Source organism: Coptis chinensis, chromosome 2, assembly GCF_015680905.1.
Source record: "Coptis chinensis isolate HL-2020 chromosome 2, ASM1568090v1, whole genome shotgun sequence".
Classification (NCBI taxonomy): Eukaryota; Viridiplantae; Streptophyta; class Magnoliopsida; order Ranunculales; family Ranunculaceae; genus Coptis; species Coptis chinensis.
This window is the reverse complement of record NC_141457.1, coordinates 31,243,107-31,262,853: the sequence shown is the minus strand read 5'-3', so window position 1 is coordinate 31,262,853 and position 19,747 is coordinate 31,243,107. Positions and strand designations below refer to the sequence as shown.

The 19,747-nt window shown below is 40.6% G+C and overlaps 1 long non-coding RNA gene across 1 annotated transcript; it reads left to right on the top strand.

Annotated features, from left to right (window-relative positions):
• Window positions 1-948: 948 nt before the first annotated feature.
• LOC147515771 (uncharacterized) lies at window positions 949-15,168 on the top strand. Its single transcript, XR_015210804.1, has 3 exons — window positions 949-1,136; window positions 1,467-1,519; window positions 14,936-15,168. It is a non-coding gene; the product is annotated as an uncharacterized LOC147515771 (long non-coding RNA).
• The last annotated feature ends 4,579 nt before the right edge of the window (window positions 15,169-19,747 follow it).

Genomic DNA, 19,747 nt, shown 5'->3' with positions numbered 1-19,747 from the left:
TATGACATATAAGATGCAGGTTGAGAAATGAATACGATCGAATACAAAAATGAGAAAAAATTAAAAAAAAAAAAAAAATTATTTTCATTTGTCTCGCTTTTGGAAAAAGTGACATAATATCTATTAAAAGTGACACAACTGACCACTCTTATGTGTCGCTTTCTTTTTCATACGAGTTACATAGAGTTGATTCCCAAGAGTGACACAAGAAGTAAGGGGCTTTTGACTCGCTTTTGACGTACTTGTGTCTCACTCTGGTCCAAAAGTGACACAACTAATATACTTAATGTGTCACTTTTGATGTACTTATGTCTCACTCTGGTCCAAAAGTGACACAACTAGTATACTTAATGTGTCACTTTTGGACTTATTTATGTCTCACTCTGGTCAAAAAGTGACACAACTAGTATACTTAATGTGTCACTTTTGACGTACTTATGTCTCACTCTGGTCTAAAAGTGACACAACTAGTATACTTAATGTGTCATTTTTTGACGAAATTATGTCCCACTCTGGTCCAAAACAGATACAACTAGTGTCACTTTTGACAAGCACTGTGACACTCTTTCTTAAAAGTGACACAAGAGGCTATTCTTAAGTGTCACATTAATTAACAAAAAGTGACATATTTAGTAAGGCTTTTGTGTCACTTTTGGTAGAACTTTATGTGTCGGGGGCTTATAAGTCACTTCAGAATTAGTTTCAAAAGTGACATAAATGACTTCTTATGTCACTTAAAAAGTGACACAAAAAGCCCTTCTTTTAGTAGTCAATTAAAAGCCTATATGCTGAATAAAAACCAATAAAATCAGACAAGGCATGTTTACCTTTGCAAAGTGACCAACACCGAAAGCTTTCTTGAAATGGATCACTAGCCCAACATATTGTATACACGTCTACCTTTGTACAGAAAGAGACTTCCATTAAGTTTTTTTTTTCTTGAGTCTGCACATCTTCTCTTCAAAATAGTATAAATTTCTCGCCATACATGCATTTATCATGTTGTTAAAGTTGTATTCTAATGCCTGGCATGATACACATTTTACAAGCAATCCGAAAGAGCTTTAGTAACTGGGCATTCTCAAAACAAGTGTGGGGTAGTTTCGTTCTATGGCCTTACAATCTACATCTTGAAGGTAAGCATACAAATTTTTTCTTAACTTTGTCATTAGTAACCACCGCCTTCTGCAATATCTTCCATGTAGTACCTGAGGTTCTAGGATGCACACTACTAGCCTAGACCTATCTATTCCAACCAGCCAGTTTAGTTGTCTTCTTTATAGCTGAATATTGTGTGCACCTCAATCAACAATACAAGTATGAACTGATGACGAATAGTATTGTTTTATGTATAGCTATGTAGCCAGCTTACACTGGTGATATTAACGGAAATTGGTGATAACAAAGTCTACTAAGCATCTATCGTTAAACTCCTTTTGTGTCCATGGTCCATTTTGTCTGTGTAGGTGTTGCTCGTGCTTGCACTATTGTTTGGCAGTTTGAGTAAATGACCTGAAAGGTATTCTCCATATTTGAAATTACGTGTTTGTGTGTGACTCTTGCTTTCACAATCAAGTTTGTTTTTCTTGATGTTTACTTTCCTATATTGTCTTGCTTTATAGTGGTTTTAGTACACAATGGCTTGGTCTAACTTATTTATGGTGGTTAAGTACATTTGTGCTCTTTCTTTTTTCCTACCAAGAGTTTGAGTCCAACTGTATTACTGGAAATTAACAACAAAAATGGTGATACTTATTATATTGTTATCGTAAGACTCACTTTCTTTTATTTGTTTCTCATCATGTAGCTTCAATTCCCCATATTAAGTTCCTTTAAACTGTTTAGAAGTAATTACTGAATGTGTCAAGGTAATTATTTGTCATTCCTTAAGTAAAATTTTTGCTGACTGTTTTGAAATTTATATACATATCCTTCCCTGCTGCATTTTGACCATTTTGAGCACCCATCCTTATAGAAGCATTTGATTCCTCTCTGGCCGGCAGATTTATTAATCAAAGTTTCATTGATAGGGCATTGAATCAGGAAACAATAATCGTAATATAATAAACAATAGGGCCACACAACCTGGCCCTGGACCCAATCTAGCTTCTCCCACTGCCTATGCGACCAACACTGACGTTCCTATATCTGAAATGGATATCGAGTTGGAGAGGACGGGCAATTATCACTTCTTATAATCGCTCCTCTCCTTCTGGTTCCAGATGGACAGCGAGATCAGCGCCTAGGCAATGCATGGGACCCGGCAAGGATGGCCATAATAGGATCTTAATAACACTACTGTTGGCCATGCGTGAAATGGGCCGGGCAATTTTGTGTGCTATATGGAATTCCTCTCCCCCCCCCCCCCCCTAATAGCCTTTTCACTTCTTTCAACGTTTTGATACAATGAAGCTTTGAATTTTTCATGGGCTAAAACCATAAAAAAATGTGGTACCCTCACCCTTTCTTTCACTGATCTAGATAGTATATGATTAAAGTTTCCAATGAGTATTTGGGTATATACCTGTATACCGACTTTTATCGATCTATGCTATTCATCTGCTTAGGGCCATATTTCTTAGGAAACGTATTGCTTTAAGAATCGTACTAAACTTATCGAGAGATTTCTTAATTGAGCTGCCCGAACATAAGAAATTGTAGGAGATACTGTTTGAATCTGGCTTTGCCGCGACTTCAAAGTACATGTTGGAAATAAGGTTGGATAGACGCCCACCAAGATAAGGATAAACCACTGAGTATAGGACTCTATCCTATCTGATATTAGATGAGTATAGGACTCTATCCTATCAGATATTAGATGAGTATAGGATTCTATCCTATCAGATATTAGATGAGTATAGGACTCTATCCTATCAGATATTAGATGAGTATATGACTCTATCCTATCTGATATTAGATGAGTATAGGACTCTATCCTATCCAATATTGAAGAGGTGGGAACCTCTATAAATAGACCCCCCACCTCTCACATATTGATCATCCGAACAACAAGAAAAGCTCTCTCTCCTTTAATGGCAGCCTCCAACATTTTCTATAGTAGAAGCCGAGAATTTGTGGAGATTCCATAGGTGGTATCCTCCCTAGCCATTGTCAGTTCTTGGTTCTTGGTTCAGTGAAAAAGGTTGCTTCCGTTCGTGGTTGGAACTTGACTCCGGCAAAGTTAAGAAGAAGAAGATCTTGAGTGTGCCAAGAACATCTTCTCCTGTAGATCAAAGCTTGGAACTTCAAATTGAAAATCGCGTGACCAAGGTATGATCTTCTATTTTCGGCAAGGCTATTTTTTGCATGTGGTATAACGTAATTGTATATATCGTAGGAATCATGCATGAGATATCGATAAAATCCTACATTGGCATCGGCTTGAGTTTTTCCATGGTTTGCATGCTTTTTTTTCATGGGTTTTGATCTTGTGATCTACAATTTTTGAAAAACTGCGGTTTTTTCAAAATCTTTTAAATAATTAGGTTGTTTAAAATTAATTAGAGATTGCTTATTTTTTTTTGCAAAATAAATTATTTATGGGAAATAATTAGTGGAAATTTTTTTCTAGGAAATTTTTTTTCTTAGAAATTTTTACATGGAAATTTATTTCTGAGATTATTTCTCTATAAATTTTAGGATTTTTTTTCCACATGTATTTTTCCACAATTAAAAATTGACATTAGGATGTTTATTTTTACCATGCAGTAATTATTTGAATCTGGATTTTTACTATTGCATGTATATAAAATTGTTTGTTTTCTATCAACGGTCATATGAAAACTAAGGCACAATGCCTAAGTCACATAGACCCGAAACTTGTAGGAAAACTGAACCAGATCTTGGGAGACGGGCTTCCAAGAAACGCATGACTGCTAAGCAATATAGGAGAACTTTCAAGAGTACTGTCTTGAAATCTGATAAGATAGAGACAGAGCCACCATCACCAGAATATACACCAAAGAGCCCCAGTCCTATTCAGGATAGGAATGAGGCTCGACCACTTAAATCTCTCCTACATCGATTATGGGACGATGCTAAGGAACCAAATCCATATGATGTGTCATCAGGGTTTATTTTCCCACCTCACGGGGAAACAGAGGAAGTGGCTAGTAATTTTCAAATGGCTGATAGTGACTGTGAGGATGAGGATGACTCCCCTAGGCACCCAGGACACTTCTATGTTCATGGTTGACTAGCTCTGTTTAGTTCTACATTGTTTTTTGAAAGATAGGAAACTCTTTTTTGTAGAAACAATTTTATGAAATGGAAATTTAAGTAGTAGATTTTTTGCATATTCTATGTTATTGATAGTCAAATGCATTGATTTTATTTAATGGCTAGAATCATGCTAGTAGATTATCATGATCATCTCATATGTGAAAATGTGGATTACTTAGATTTAATTTAAGAGATGATTCTTATTAAGTAGTATCTTATTTTTGGAATTCAAACTTGATAGAATGGCACCCGATGGAAAATCCCCGCTACGATGCTACCCGAAAAGGACTTGTTAAACGATAAGAATTACGAACTTTGGTCTAGGAAAGTTAGGCTAGGCACTCGCAGATAGGAAGGTCATTGATGTAATAACTAAGACAAGAGCGAACCTACATTTGAAGGATTAACACAAGTCGCTTATCTCGCTGTACTAAAAAAGTACAATGAGTATACAAGCAAAGATAATGTTGCCGAATTGCCATACTTGGCACCATGAGGAATGACTTCATGATGCGGTATGATAGCCTTGGATCGGCTAAAGAGCTATGGGAAGCAGTAAAAAGGCGGACCTTGGGGGGTAACGACTCATTCGACACCGAGGAGGCTACAAATGAGCTTTGACAAATTTATCAAGCTGCCCCATACCTCTATGACCACAACATTGCACGGTGATGAGAAACATGGTTCTTTGAAGTTAGCCCAAGCGGGGACAGTCCTGTCAAATGAACAACAAATTCAAGCTGTCATTAGGTCTTTACCTAAAACTTGGGAACAATTTCGTCTTATCTTGACGATGACGACGATTATCACAAACTTTGCACAGTGCAAAGGAAATGTGAGCTTGAGGAACAAAGGCTTCTCAATGAAAAGCCTGTTGTTCAAACCGAAGCAAATGTTGTCAACTCCAAAAGAGGAAGGCTCCTTGGAACAAGAAAAGTGGAAAAGGAAAGGCAAGGAAAAGGCCAAGCCTAACCCAAAAAAAAAACCTAGGAAGTCGATAGACATGACTAGTGTTGAATGCTTCCGTTGTCATCGGATGGGACACTATGCTAGGGCATGTCCTTCTCCGAGGTGAGTTTTACTTTAAATCTTGTCAATGATGATAAGTACTTGTCATGTTGTCGATTCATCACAATATTGGATTGTAGATTTCAGCTGACGGCACCACATCGGTAGGGATAGGTCCCTGTTTGAAGATTTTCGAAACTTCCACAAGGAACTTCGGAGAGTCCACATGGGAAACCAAAGTGTAGCTGATGTTTTTGGGCAATGGCACTTGTAGGTTGGATTTTGCGAGTGGGAGATCCATCCTTATTGAAGAAGTACTCTTTGTACCCTCAATTAGGAGAAATCTTTTATCAGTTTTGAAATTACTTCAAGAATCCTATGTGTTTAATTTTTTTTTTTTAACTTCGCTTGAGATATCTTTAAATAACAGTTTGATAGGTCATGCTTATTTAATGAATTCTTTTATGACATTACACTTAGCACAAACTTAAGTTTTATGTCTAAAATGGTTGGTTGCCAATTGTGGCATGCTAGACTAGGACATATTGGACACGATGGGATAGACCGCTTAGCAAGGGAGGGTTGTTAGGTAACTTAACCTCTGTTAAAATGGAAACCTGTGAAAGTTGTCTTCTTTGGAAAAGCCACCAAGAAACCTTTTGGGAAAGCCCAAAGGGCAACTTATCCTTTACAACTTATTCACTCAGACATCTGTGGACCAATGAATGTAACAGCAAGGCATGGGGCTTTGTATTTCATTACCTTCACAGATGACAATACACGTTATGGGACCGTGTACTTGATGTCTCACAAATCAGACGCCTTGGACTGTTTTAAAAAGTACAAGAACCTAGTTGAGAATCAACTTGATAGGACAATAAAGGCCTTAAGAACTGACCGCGGACGTGAATATCTTTCTGATGAGTTTAAGGAACTCTGTGAAAATAAGGGTATAGCTAGACAGCTAACTATTCCTTATACCCCTCAGCAGAATGGTGTCTCTGAGAGAAGGAATAGAACCCTGCTGGACATGGTTAGATCTATGATGGCTCAGGCTAACTTGCCTATCTCATTTTGGGGTGATGCATTGTTAACGGCTGCGCACATACTTAACCTAGTTCCTTCAAAAATTGTTGACAAAACACCCTATGAACTATGGACTGGTAGACAACCCGTTTTGAACTACCTTAGACCATGGGGGTGTGCGGCCTTTGTCACTTCTCAAAATCGAGAATTTGGAAAGTTGAGTGCTCCTGGAAAGAAGTGTATCTTTATAAGATACAGTGAGACTTCTAAGGGGTATGTCTTCCTAGGGGAGGATATTCAAGGGCATGTCACGTAAATAGAAGCACGTAACGCCGATTCTTAGAGGATCAATACCTAATGAGGGGTGAGGTTGATAAGGATATACAACTTTGAAGTTGATAACCTTATAACTGGCCGATGAACAAAGGCGAAGATGAAACTTTCATCAACCCCGATTCTAGTAACAATGGCATTGGTCAAATGATTGATCAATCCCAACCTCGTAAGAGTGTTAGAGGCCATATCCCCAAACGCCGGTTTGAGATTGAAGGGGAGATAAATTTGACCAATGCACTTACGTAAATATCGATGAACCTAAAACGTTCAAGGAGGCTATTTTCGGGTCCAATACAAGTAAGTGGATGGAAGCTATGAAGGAAGAATTGGAGTCGATGAAGAAAAACAAAGTATGGGACTTAGTTGATCTACCTCCAAACAGAGATCTATTGGGAACAAGTGGGTTCTCAAGATCAAGAAAAATGCGGAAGGAACATAGACAAATTCAAAGCTAGGCTTGTTGCAAAAGGTTACACCCAAAAAGAAGGAATAGACTATGAGGACACCTTCTCACCAAGAGTGAGATTTGCCTCCATACGCCTCCTCTTGTCAATGATTGCCCATTTAGATTTAGAGCTTTACCGGATGGATGTCAAACCGCTTTTCTCAATGGAGAATTACAAGAGGAAATCTATATGGATCAACCCATTTGGTTTTTCAATCAAGGGTCGGGAACACAAAGTGTGTAAACTGAAAAGATCCATATATGGTTTAAAAAACAGCCTCTAGACAAATTGGAATCGAGATTCCATGAAGCAATGCTTCAAGACAAATTCGAAATGGTAAATGAGGACCATTGCAGATATGTCAAGACATCTAAAAATGGTTTTGTGATTCTATCTCTATATGTGGATGACATTTTGTTAGCGGGTAACAATAAGGCATTGATAAATTCCACTAAGGAGTGGTTGTCATTAAACTTCAAAATGAAGGACATGGGTGAAGCTAGTTATGTCTTAGGAGTTAAAATAACTCGGATCGCCCAAACGCTTTGTTGTTATCTTTGTCTCGGGAGACATATATCAAGAAGGTTTTGGAAAGATTCAACATGATTGATTGTAAGCAAGTGGATCTCCCAAGAAGTCTAGGAGAGTCTTTGAGTTCTAAAATGTCTCCCAAGAATCCTAACTTGAAACTTCGGGCTATGAAAAATGTACCATACTCAAGCGCAAATGGAGCCTTTATGTATGCAATGTCAGGTACAAGGCCGGACATCCGCTATGCAGTTGGGTTAGTATCAAGGTTCCAAACAAATCCGGGGTCGCATTAATTGGAAGGTCGCCAAGAAGATAATGAGGTATCTAAAAGGCACCGTGGACTACTCACTTGTCTACCAAGGGAAAGATCTTAAGCTAATTGGGTACTCCGATGCCGACTGGGCTGGAGACCTTGATGAGAGGAAGTCAACTTCAGGATATACCTACATAATGAATGGAGGTGCTATATCCCGAGCAAAGAAGAAGCAAACTTCCATAGCACTTTCAACTATGGAAGCCGAAAGTATATTGCAGATATTGCTCCGCCACCACGAGGAGGCCGTGTGGCTCGACGATTCATCAAACACTTGTCGTTGTTCTCAAGAGTCACGAACCGGTTCACATCCGATCGACAAAGATGGTCGCTCTTGCATATGCTAAAGATCCAAAGTACCATGGAAGAACCAAGCATATAGAGTTAAAATACCACTCACGCACGACAAATGATATTGAAGAAGAAAGTGGTTCTACAACATATATCCACCGATCGATGGTTGGATCCATCGACCAAACCTATTCCAAAGGAACTCTTCCTTGCACATGTAAAAATGCTTGGGTTAAAGAGGATGTGATTATGTTAAGAACACTTTGATGGTTTAATGAATATAAGTGCATTCTTTCCGGATCGATTGCATTCTCATTATAATCGTTTATCATCTCATATGTATGTCGGTAGGGTCGACCGGGTTCACTCACATGAACAAATCACTTCCATTTTAAACGATGGGAGTTTAGCTTGACAAGTCACTAAACCTTATAGGAAGGGTGGACCTAGTGCCGAGTCATGCCCCTTCTTATAATTGGATAAGAAGAAACAAGCTTCATAGGGAAGATTCTGTCTAAACCTACAAACGGTTGTTGCCAAGTGGGAGCATAGTATCCTTGGAATTGTCATTAGGGATGACAACACTTGCATGGTATGAGTGGACATACAGATATCTATTGTTGAGTAAACAAATTAGATACTCTTGCCATGACATGTTTTCACACAACATGTGTATAATTGACCACCTGAGAGCAAGAAAAGAAATATCCCTAAAATTCTTGCTATGTGAGCTCTATTGATATATTTTTTGTTTAAAACATATCGAATGGTACCCTCTTTGAACTTTTGACCTTGTCAAGAAAAAATAAGAGGACTACTCGTAACTTTGGTTTGCTCCCCCACAAGCTCTTTACTAAAAGGCCGATTTGGATGCATCTTGGGAAGTTGGTAGAACTCGACGACAATGACTTGCGTGCAAAGCGGTAAAAGAACCGAAGGTTTATCACACAATCTTTTGGGATTCTACCCGCCGTGACAATTGATGATAATTGTGAATCATGTGATAACGTTTTTGACTTTATGGTGTGGACTCATAGGGATGAGTGCTATTTGTCAAAGTGATGAAACAAACAGATCTTGGGGTATACACACTCTCCGGATATTAGGTTTTGGATTCATCTTCTTTAAGATCACTTTCATGGTAGTTCAGCGCGGTCGTGCTTTTCATTGCAACTTGCTACTTCACGAGATATCATGATACGTGTGCTAGGGTCACACGAACCATTTGCCGTGTGAGACACACAAATGGCTAAGCATTCTACTTAAATGCTTCTCTTAGAAACCTTCTTCGCCGTTAGGGCGAGTGTGGGAGATGTTGGAAATAAGGTTGGATAGGCGCCCACCAAGATAAGGATAAACCATCGAGTATATAGGACTCTATCCTATCGATATTAGATGAGCATAGGACTCTATCCTATCGGATATTAGATGAGTATAGGATTCTATCCTATCGGATATTAGATGAGTATATGACTCTATCCTATCCGATATTAGATGAGTATAGGACTCTATCCTATCGGATATTAGATGAGTATATGACTCTATCCTATCCGATATTAGATGAGTATAGGACTCTATCCTATCCAATATTGAGGAGGTGGGAACCTCTATAAATAGACCCCCACCTCTCACATATTGATCATCCTAACAACAACAAGAAAAGCTCTCTCTCCTTTAATGGCGACCTCCTACATTTTCTAAAGTAGAGGTCAAGTAATTTGTGGAGATTCCATAGGTGGTATCCTCCCTAGCTAATGGTTCTTGGTTCTTGGTTCGTGAAAAAGGTTGCTTCCGCTCGTGGTTGGAACTTGACTCGGCAAAGTTAAGAAGAAGAAGATCTTGAGTGTGTCAAGAACATCTTCTCCGTAGATCAAAGCTTGGAACTTCAAATTGAAAGTTGTGACCAAGGTAACGATCTTCTCGTTTTCACGCTTATTTTATGCATGTGGTATAACGTAATTGTATATATCGTAGGAATCATGCATGAGATATCGATAAAATCCTACATTACAATTATTCAGAGGAACGCCCTGTAGTCAATACTGAAGAAAGAGATGACTACAAGCATTGGTTGAGGCTTTCGGGGAATGAATAGATGGATTGTGGTTCTCTGGAATCTGGAAGTATCATTCCCGCCCAAGTCTCTATGTGCTAGTCCCTCCAACAACCAAAAAGGTAGATGAACAAGGAAGTCACTTATGGCCTTTAGAAGGCCCACCCAAAACCTATTCGGTGTACACATCAGAGACAGAAAAAAATGCTTCCTGCAAGAACAAGTGGTCATAGAATTGATATACTAGTAACCGACTAAATCCCTTGTGTTGTGAATAATTAACTGCGGAAACAACGTTACCCACACCAAACGGATCAATCCTACACAAAGATTGATCTTTCTCAATAGACAAGACTTCAACACCCTCCAAGCAATATCCCAACACTTCTCAATATCAAATAACAAGCATATGAAATAAAACAATCAATGTAAAAGAAGAACAAACCACAAGGCGAGATATATCGTGGTTCGCAATTTGCCTACGCCCACAATCGCGAAGTTCCAAGCTTTACTAGATGTCCGAGTGGCGATTACAAGTCTCTCTCTCAATTCACTCACAAAGAATGAACACTCAACTCACAAAGAATTGTTCTCTTGTAATCACTCTCTTTCTTGGTTTTGGAAAAGTTAAGTTTTCCAAAAGATCGATTTTGTTTTTATACCAAAACCAAATTTTGATTCTCATCGAAAGCGAAGCCCACGGAGAAAAGTTCGAGCACGGCGTATCTCCTCTGGCGAAGTAAAGTGGCGCCATGTGTTAAAGCCATGAGCTGGTCGCTTAAATCATCGGAGTCATGAGCGAAGTCGCTTCACTCTCTGGCGGGCTCGATCGCGGAGAGAAACCGAAATTTTTCTACATTCTCCACCTCGGTGAGGTTTTAACACATAAAACCAAGCCGAACACATCCAAAGAAGATCACATCCAAGAAGAACACCTCCAAAGAAAGAAGACTCGCAAATCAACCGCCCGAAAAGGCTATGCCCACACTGTGGCTCTTTCAAACATGTAGGATTTGGAGCAAGTCCAAACAAAGGTGTTGGAACTTAACTCCGGTGACAACTTTCGTCAAGATATATAGGATTGTCATGGGTGTCTACTTTCTCAAGTGCAACATCACCATCCTCAACGACATCCCGTGATAAAATGATAACGGACATCAATATGCTTGGTCCCGACCATGATGAACTTGGTTCTTCGCCAAATGAATAAAGACGACTATCACAATACATAGCAACACCGTTCGCTTCAATACCCAAATCACCTAGAAGACCACGCCGAAGCCATAGTGCCTCTTTCTTTGCCTCGCCATCGCCATATACTCGCACCGGTAGTAGATAGAGCAATCAGAACTGTAGCATAGACCTCCAACTAACCGATGCACCATGCATCATAAACACATAACCGGAGTCGATCGTCGTCTATCTAGATCACCGCGATAATCGGAATCCACAAACCCATCGACATAACAAGTGCCTCCACCATAAGCTAATCCCACATCCAAGGTACCCCTTCAAGTACCTTAGTACCCATTTCATCGCCTCCCAATCTTCGCTTCCCGTGGTTTTGCCATATACCGCTTACAACACTAAGCGCACTGTGGAAATGTCCGGGCGCAGCACACCATAGCATACATCAAACTACCCACGGCACTTGCATAAGGAACATTAGCCATATGCTTTTGTTCCTCCACCGAACTAGGAGAGAACTTAGCTGAAAGCCTAAAATGCCCAGCTAAAGGTGTAGAAACCGACTTTGCATTCTCCAACCAATTGTTGTGAATAATTAAGCTGCGGAAACAACGCTTACCCATTGACTCAAACGGATCAATCCTACACAAAGATTGATCTTTCTCAATAGACAAGACTTCAACACCCTCCAAGCAATATCCCAACACTTTCAATATCAAATAACAAGCATATGAAATAAAACAATCAATGTAAAAGAAGAACAAACCACAAGACGAGATATATATGGTTGGTCGGCAATTTGCCTACGCCCACACCGCGAAGTTCCAAGCTTTACTAGATGTCCGAGAGTGGCGATTACAAGTCTCTCTCAATTCACTCACAAAGAATGAACACTCAACTCACAAAAGAATTGTTTCTTCAGAATCACTTTTCTTGGTTTTGGAAAAGTTAAGTTTTCCAAAAGATCGATTTTGTTTTTATACCAAAACCAAAAGTTCAGCGGTTACTATAAGCGAAGCCCACGGAGAAAGCCCGGTGGCGGGCGTATTATGTGTTAAAGCCATGAGCTGGTCGCGCTTCTTTGAGCAGCGGGGGGTCGCTTAAATCATCGGAGTCATGAGCTGAAGTCGCGCCTCTGGAGCTCTGGGCGAGGCTCGATCGCGGAGAAACAGAAATTTTCTCTACACCTTGCTTAGGCATCTTCTGCATCGATACCGGTGGAAGGATCTCCACCAGACCGAGAAGTGCTAGCAAATAGAGAAGAGAGCTCGAATCGCGTTGTTGCTGCTCGGTGATCTTATTTCTTTTTTAACCAGTGCGAGCCTGGTTGTTTCAGATCCAAGGGATTCCTTCTCTGAACTGGAAGTGGTTGGTAATGACTAAACAACCTTTGACCACTAAATAACACGGATTGGCACCTGACGATAAGTGATTCTATTGATTTCACGGACACAGTTGCCAAGCATTTTATGGAGGAGGCATTGGAACAGACATAGTCAAGTTCTTCTGATTACTATCACCTAAAGGCACCCACTCGGTCTAGTCATTTTCGTTAATTCCACCAAATCCTTTCCTAAAACACCTTTTTTTATTCTGCTTCCCTTGCCCAAGATGTTTCCGCGCCAGCTGTAGATCTAGCTTCGAAGAACCAGGTGATGCATGCATGTCCCACTCTTGGTTAGCCGGTAAAGTCTTAAAGATCGGTTGATGGCTGCTGGGAGAGATCCCTGAAACCCATTATCTTATTATGAATTGCTCGCAGCTGTCTTGTCCTGAGAATTAGGCTACTTCTGATTCAACTTTTGTAATGGAGCTACCTTTCTGTTCTTCCCATCACAATCTCAGCTACCTACTACTATTGTATACCATCTTTCTTTTAGGAACGAGGAATCTGTGGTTAGAAGAGGATGTTCATTTGCTTGATTTCTGTTAGTCGAGTCACTCGATTGAGAGGAATAGGGATCAGAAGCAGGATAGCTAAGGTCGTTTGGTAGCTTAGCAGGGACAGGTGGGGAACAAGGACTTGATTGAGATCACTTGGATTCGCCTTCTTCGGATGCATACAAAATATGAATTGTCAGAGGATGGAGGGGCCTAGATCCACTCAATTGAGAAGAAGAGGTAGGGAGACAAAAGTGAATAGTTCTGCGGTTCTTATGCCGCTTATGAGCTGCAGGCGTTGATACCGGTGGATCCTTTTATCAGCTCCTTGGTTTGGCTGCTTGGGGACCGGCTGGTTTTGGGGTGCCACCAGGGAACAGATGGCTTTGGTCCTGAAAATGGGGAATATAAAAGGAATGCGGGCTAGCTTGAGCTGCCAAGGCATCGAGACCTGGAGACGGGGAGAAAGAGAGAGCTTTTGAATTGATCAACAAATGGAGAGCGAGGAGAGGCGAGTCGGCCAGCAGAGGCACTTGAAAAAGAAAGCTAGCAGTTGGAATGAGATCATTTGGTTCCGCTCCTCCGGCGGGTGAAAGGCAACTGGAACAACGGAACGAGGAGAGGGTTGAAATGCACCTTACCTTATGGAGTTCGAACGACGGTTCTAGTGCCGGTGCTATGTGGTCATTTCCCTCATTCATTGGATCAGGGAACAGGAAAGAGAATAAGTTGGCGCTTACCTCGCCCTTCGAGGTTCGATACCTGGAGGCGGCTCATTAACAGCTGTTAGCTCACAAGTTAGAGAGGGATAAGAGGAAAGAGGGTTCGAAGCATTGGAAGCAATAGGTTCACTCATTCTTCTTTTCTCTGGGCCTGGGAGATTAAGGTTGTTCAGAGCTCTCAATCAATGGATTGGATCACCCGGGGGGCACCACTTGGTTGTTTATTCCTCCCTCCATCCCACCTGGGCCTTGCAAAGCATTAGTATACACAATATTGGTTGTGATGAGGGATTTTTCCATTTCTCTTTAGTACTTGTTTATGAGTGTAAGCTAGGATGTTGATTTCTTATTGACAGAGAAAGGTGTGTCTGAAGCACATCTTGCGCTAAAGCATTTTCTTATATATGCATATACCATTCTTAATGCTTCATATGTTACCACTACTTTCTAGAGTCTCAAGTAATGTAGATTGATACTGCTATATACTATTTTCTTATGTGAATCTGCGTGCATTTGAGGTGTATCAATATGGAGCTCATGTGCACTAAATTAATTAGTATATTAAGAATGCCTTGGTATGTTGATATGGAGCAACCTAGCTGCTTATGGCGTTTGTTTGTTTATGGTCCTTTCTTTGATTCTCAAGTGTTGGCAAACACTTGGGAAACACCACATGACCATTTTTTAAGACCAAACAGGGAAGGCAAGGTCTTTTAGTTTATGAGTTCTGGTGTGACCTAGGTATGCTTTTTGTTATGAGTATAATTTTGAAAGGCTGACGCAACCACATTTAATTTACAGATTTCATGTTCTTTCTCGTTTCTTTTATTCCAGTACATTGTGGAATTTGGAATGGTTTCTTTCCAAATTTGAGAAGCTCATCATAAAATTCTATTTTTCCTCTCCTTAGTCATTTTAGGATTCAACTGTGGAAGCTTACTTCAATGGACCCAAGATCAAGATGAATATTCTGGAGAATCTATTAGCTTTCTAAGGATTTGGAGATTGTAATAGTTTTTTAAAGGATAATTAAACAACATTTAAGCTAGTTTTTACTTGATGTAATTATCACTTTTTATATTAAGAAATTATGTTGAACCACTTTGGTAAGTTTTGTTAATTGGTATGAGTTCTTATGAATATGATGGTGAATGTGATTTATTGGGAGAGATATTCATTTGCAGGCTGTCATAGTTAAATCTAAACTATAGGGTTAATGAGACTCGCAAAGAAAAACGAAATTGCAAAACAGAGATTAAAGATTGGTACATATGATCACAGTTTTGAAAACATTTCACCACGGTTTTGTTTAATATTATCTCGGTTTCAATCACAAATTATCTTCGTTTTCATTCTTTATTTCGACTTTCATTTGCAAAACTGAGATAACTAACTTACATATTATATCAGAGTTCTTTTTGAACTGAGATAATTTGTCAACCTATTATCTCAGTTATGGGAACTCTATTATCTCAGTGGATGTTATCTCGGTTTTTGTGCAACAAAAAAAAATGATATAAAAACTCTATTATCTCGTCTTTTAGCCGAGATATTAATCCCTTTTTTTAGTAGTGCATATGTGATGTCAACTACCATACTATGTACACTCATCTTTTTTTCCTGTAATACTTAACAGTTAAAATTTTAAACATTTTAAACATTAAGTGAAACTAATTGGTATAACTTCAAATGAACAAACCAAATTGTAAAACAAGACAAAATATCAAAACATCGATCTAACACTAAGTAAATCAAGTCACAACACATGAGATGTGTCTTTTATCTCATAATCAAAAGTTGGAGAAAACACATAAGCAAGAACCCCACTTTTTTAAAAACAATTGATGAGTAAATTAGTTACCTTGAGAAGATCGAATGACAAAAGCAACGACAACTTGTTTAATCTATGAGATACACTGAGAACATAGATAAATTTTTAATTAGAACCCCAAATCAATTATTGAAAGGGGAGGATAGAAGAGAGAGGAAGAGAGGATGACTTACCTAGTAAGGAATCGAAACCTTGGCCGGCGTGGCAACACCACTCCACTGTTTTCTCTTTTTTTCCTGTTGTTTTCCTTTTCATTCACTTGTTATTGATTTATCCCTTTTAGGGCATCGGGATTTAGATGAGCGGCTAGAGAAAAAAAAAATCCCGCTTAAGTTTTCGTTATATTTTTAAGACAAAGTGATTTTTGTTTTTGACAATTTAATCATTTTCCCTTTTTGTTTATCCTCTGTAACGTATATAGAAGCGTTTGAAAATATACAAGAAACGTTACATAGTATTTACCAACAGATACTTGTATTGCTAACGGTTAATAAATGTTGGTCCATTAACTAACGGATGTATATGTGTTGGTAATGAAAAATCCCAATGGTTGCAAAATAGCCCAAATGGTGTAGTGTGTTGTAGAATAAAGATGTAGCTACAGCAGCATTATCCAGAGCGGAGTCCGCAGTGTTCACCCTGCGGTTGCGCACATTGAAAATAAGACAGAAGTCCTCTACACGGGTCGACTCAGAGACCGGAGCTACAGGTGGAATTGGTTCTTTGCCAAGCCGGCGTGTGGGGGGAAGAGACTGCGGGTTGAAGTGGTGAGGTGACGGGGGCAGGTTCTTTAGAAGTGGAGGTCCGCTGAGTGATAGGGACAGATTCTTCAGATGCTGAGGTCTGCTGCCTCTTGGTTGGGGGCGTTTCAGCAGGCGCCCTCACTTCTGTGGAGGGAACCTCCCTCACATCGTCATCATCAATCATATCGCTGTCGAATAGTTTTTGTTTGCGGACATCCATATCGTCGGATGGGGAGTGGGGATATGTGTACTGATCGTCCCAATTAGAGATGGAGCGGTAAGAAGGGATGTCTTCGGGAGCAGAGGAGGTGGGAAGATCGCGAGATTCGAGGGAATGAAAGGAGGTTCGGGGATGACGGCAGCGGGAGGTAGGGGTGCAAGGCCTTTTTCTTGTAGGTGGAGATGCTCTGGGTTTCCGCTCCTTGGGAGGGGGAAGACGATAAAAGGGAGCTGAGAAGCCACTGAAATTGTGTAGATCAGGGATTTGCAACAGTGGAGTAGCGGTAGTGGGGTTGATGCCCAGGCAGTCAGCTTGAGCAGGGTCGAGTTCGCAGAGCCTTTGGAAAATAGGACAAGTGATGCCGGAGTAGAGTTGGGACTTGGAGTCCGGCCGCCAACCTGCAAAACAGAGAAGAACAGCGGGTTAGAGTATAACGGAAATAGCACATCTAGAGAGAAGGGAAGAACAAAGATACTTGCCACGGGTTATGAAGGCGAGATGGCTAAGAGTTAAATCTGAAGGGATGTCCGTAGACAGAAATTGCCCTGATACATATAAAGGATAATGATGCCACACTTTATCTGAGGTTGTGACACGGAGCAAGAGTGATGGCTTCTGAGGGCGTACGCAAAAAGACATGTACCCGACACCGACATCTTTGGTACTTTTCTTAATGAAATAGTGAGAGAAGATATCGTGGCTCGTAATCTTAGGTTCGCCGGTCTTATTGTACGAGTTCGCGGCATACATGATTCTCCAAAAATTCCCCTATGCCTTGACAGGGGGGAATGTTGAAATGATTACACACCTCGATGTCAAGGAGAGTAAGGGGCAGCCGTAGACCGATGGCAATTTGACCCACAATGATTACAAGGTACCCCGGCACGTGTTCTAAGGCTATATTGGATGGAATGCCATAAGCAGCCCTAATTGCGTCCAAATTAGGGTGGCGGCACCAAGAAGGTGGTGGCAGCAAAGGGACTTGGCGCCCTGAGGTTGATGGGACCGCAGTAGGGGCAATAGGAGACGGAGACGCTATTCTATGGGACTGAGAAGAGTAGGAGTCGCCGGATTCAGAGCCCGACATCGGAAAAGTAGAGGAACAGACACGAGATATGAATAGACCCAAATATTCAGCTCAAACAAAAATAAGTAAAGCCTAGAAAACGTACCGACTAAAGCAAAGAGAAAGTGGTTATGCCTGAGTAGAGTACCAGAAAGATGAAGGAACCGCCGGAAGACTGAGGAAGCGCATGCAAACCGGAAACTTATCGGAAAGGGGAAAAATGGTAAAGCAGTGGAGAGCAAAGGGAGAGGGGGAAAATAAAATGATAAAGAGGGAGAAGGAGAGGAGTTTAAATAGGGGAAGGTTAAAAAGGTAATTACAGGGAGTTGAGGAACTCGAGGAGTCGGGCAAACAATCCAACCAGAGTGAGACACGTGGAAGCGCGAGGTACGAGGGGCGGCTGAAAACGCGCGTGATGAGTGCAGTCCACCTCACACGCAAACCGAAGAAAGAGAGCGTAGGCGGTGGAAAGAGAATAACAATGAGAGTTCTCGACCCCGGATCCATTAACAGGACCGCAGAGTCGAGAAGGGGCATTTGTAGTAGCATGATGTTGGAAGTTGGACTAAGTCAGCGGTATAGAGGATAGGATGCAACATAACGAAGGAAAGGGAGGAGTATGGAATCGTGACCGTGGAACCCTAGACCACGGATGTGGCATACGTACAGTAAGAAGGAGAGCCATGGGATGACAAGACAGATGGACGGTCCAGATAGGGGGGTGGGGGGGGGAGAGATATAAAAAGAAGAGGATGGAGAGAGAAAGGGGAGGCCGCTTTAGAGAAAAAGAGGAGTGAACAGTGAGGAAGTGGAGAAAAAGAGGAGATTGTTTAGGGGAGAGATTTTAGGTTCATACAGTGTGCACATCAAATCAAGAACTGGAACAAAGAGAATGGCAAGACAAGCTTGAGCCAAAGCAAAAGTAAGGACCAAACTAAAGTACTTGAATAAGTCCCATGCGAACGAAAGAAATAACATCTTGGATGAAATTAAATGAAGCTTAATGCATGTGCGGCTACAAGTTCTATATATAGATGCTAGATTCTTCATCTGGGAAGTACCACACAAGTAGCATTGGAATTCCTGTGCTATACTAAAGTAACCAAACTACATATATAATTTGGACAACCACCCTTACAAGGGATGGACAACACTCTCACAATGGATGTACAAACTGAACACATCCTATAGACTTCAAACGAAGAAAATAGCTAGGGAGACCATAGCAGGCAAGCCTAAGAGGAATGTGGCAGTATAGCATACACACTGGTGGTGGCAGCAGGAAATCAGTGATTTTTCACTGGATAACTGCTAAGCAGTGGGGGCGTGAGCGGAGGGTGGAGAAGAGAGAGGGAGAGATGGGTTTGTGGGTGGGGAGAGAGAGCGAGTTAGGGTTTGGTTGAGAGGGAGAGGGAGAGGGAAAGAAGGAGGGAGAGAGAGAGGGATAGGTGAGGACAGACAGACAGAAACCTACCAAACTATCTTTTGTCCCACGTACCCCCACCCCTCCCAAAAACGTTCGCTCCGCTCACTTGATTAACATGTGCTGGTTGAAATTTAACATTTTTAATATGGACAAAAACGTTATAAAAAAGTGACAGAGATAGGAGAGATACATAAAAAAAACATTAAAATAATATTGCCCGACTGTAGATCGATGAGGGGCGCCATTATTAAAATATATTTTAGATATATCGGACCTACGGGATTCCGTAGCGGGTGTATTGCTGATATATCACAAAACTTTCGGATGATTATATATCATATAAATTTTCCAATCAGCAGAACTTTTTCCAACTCTTCTGATCGAGTTTGAAGGCCAAATAACTTAAATACTCTCCAATGTAAATCATGATGGACTAATACCAAAG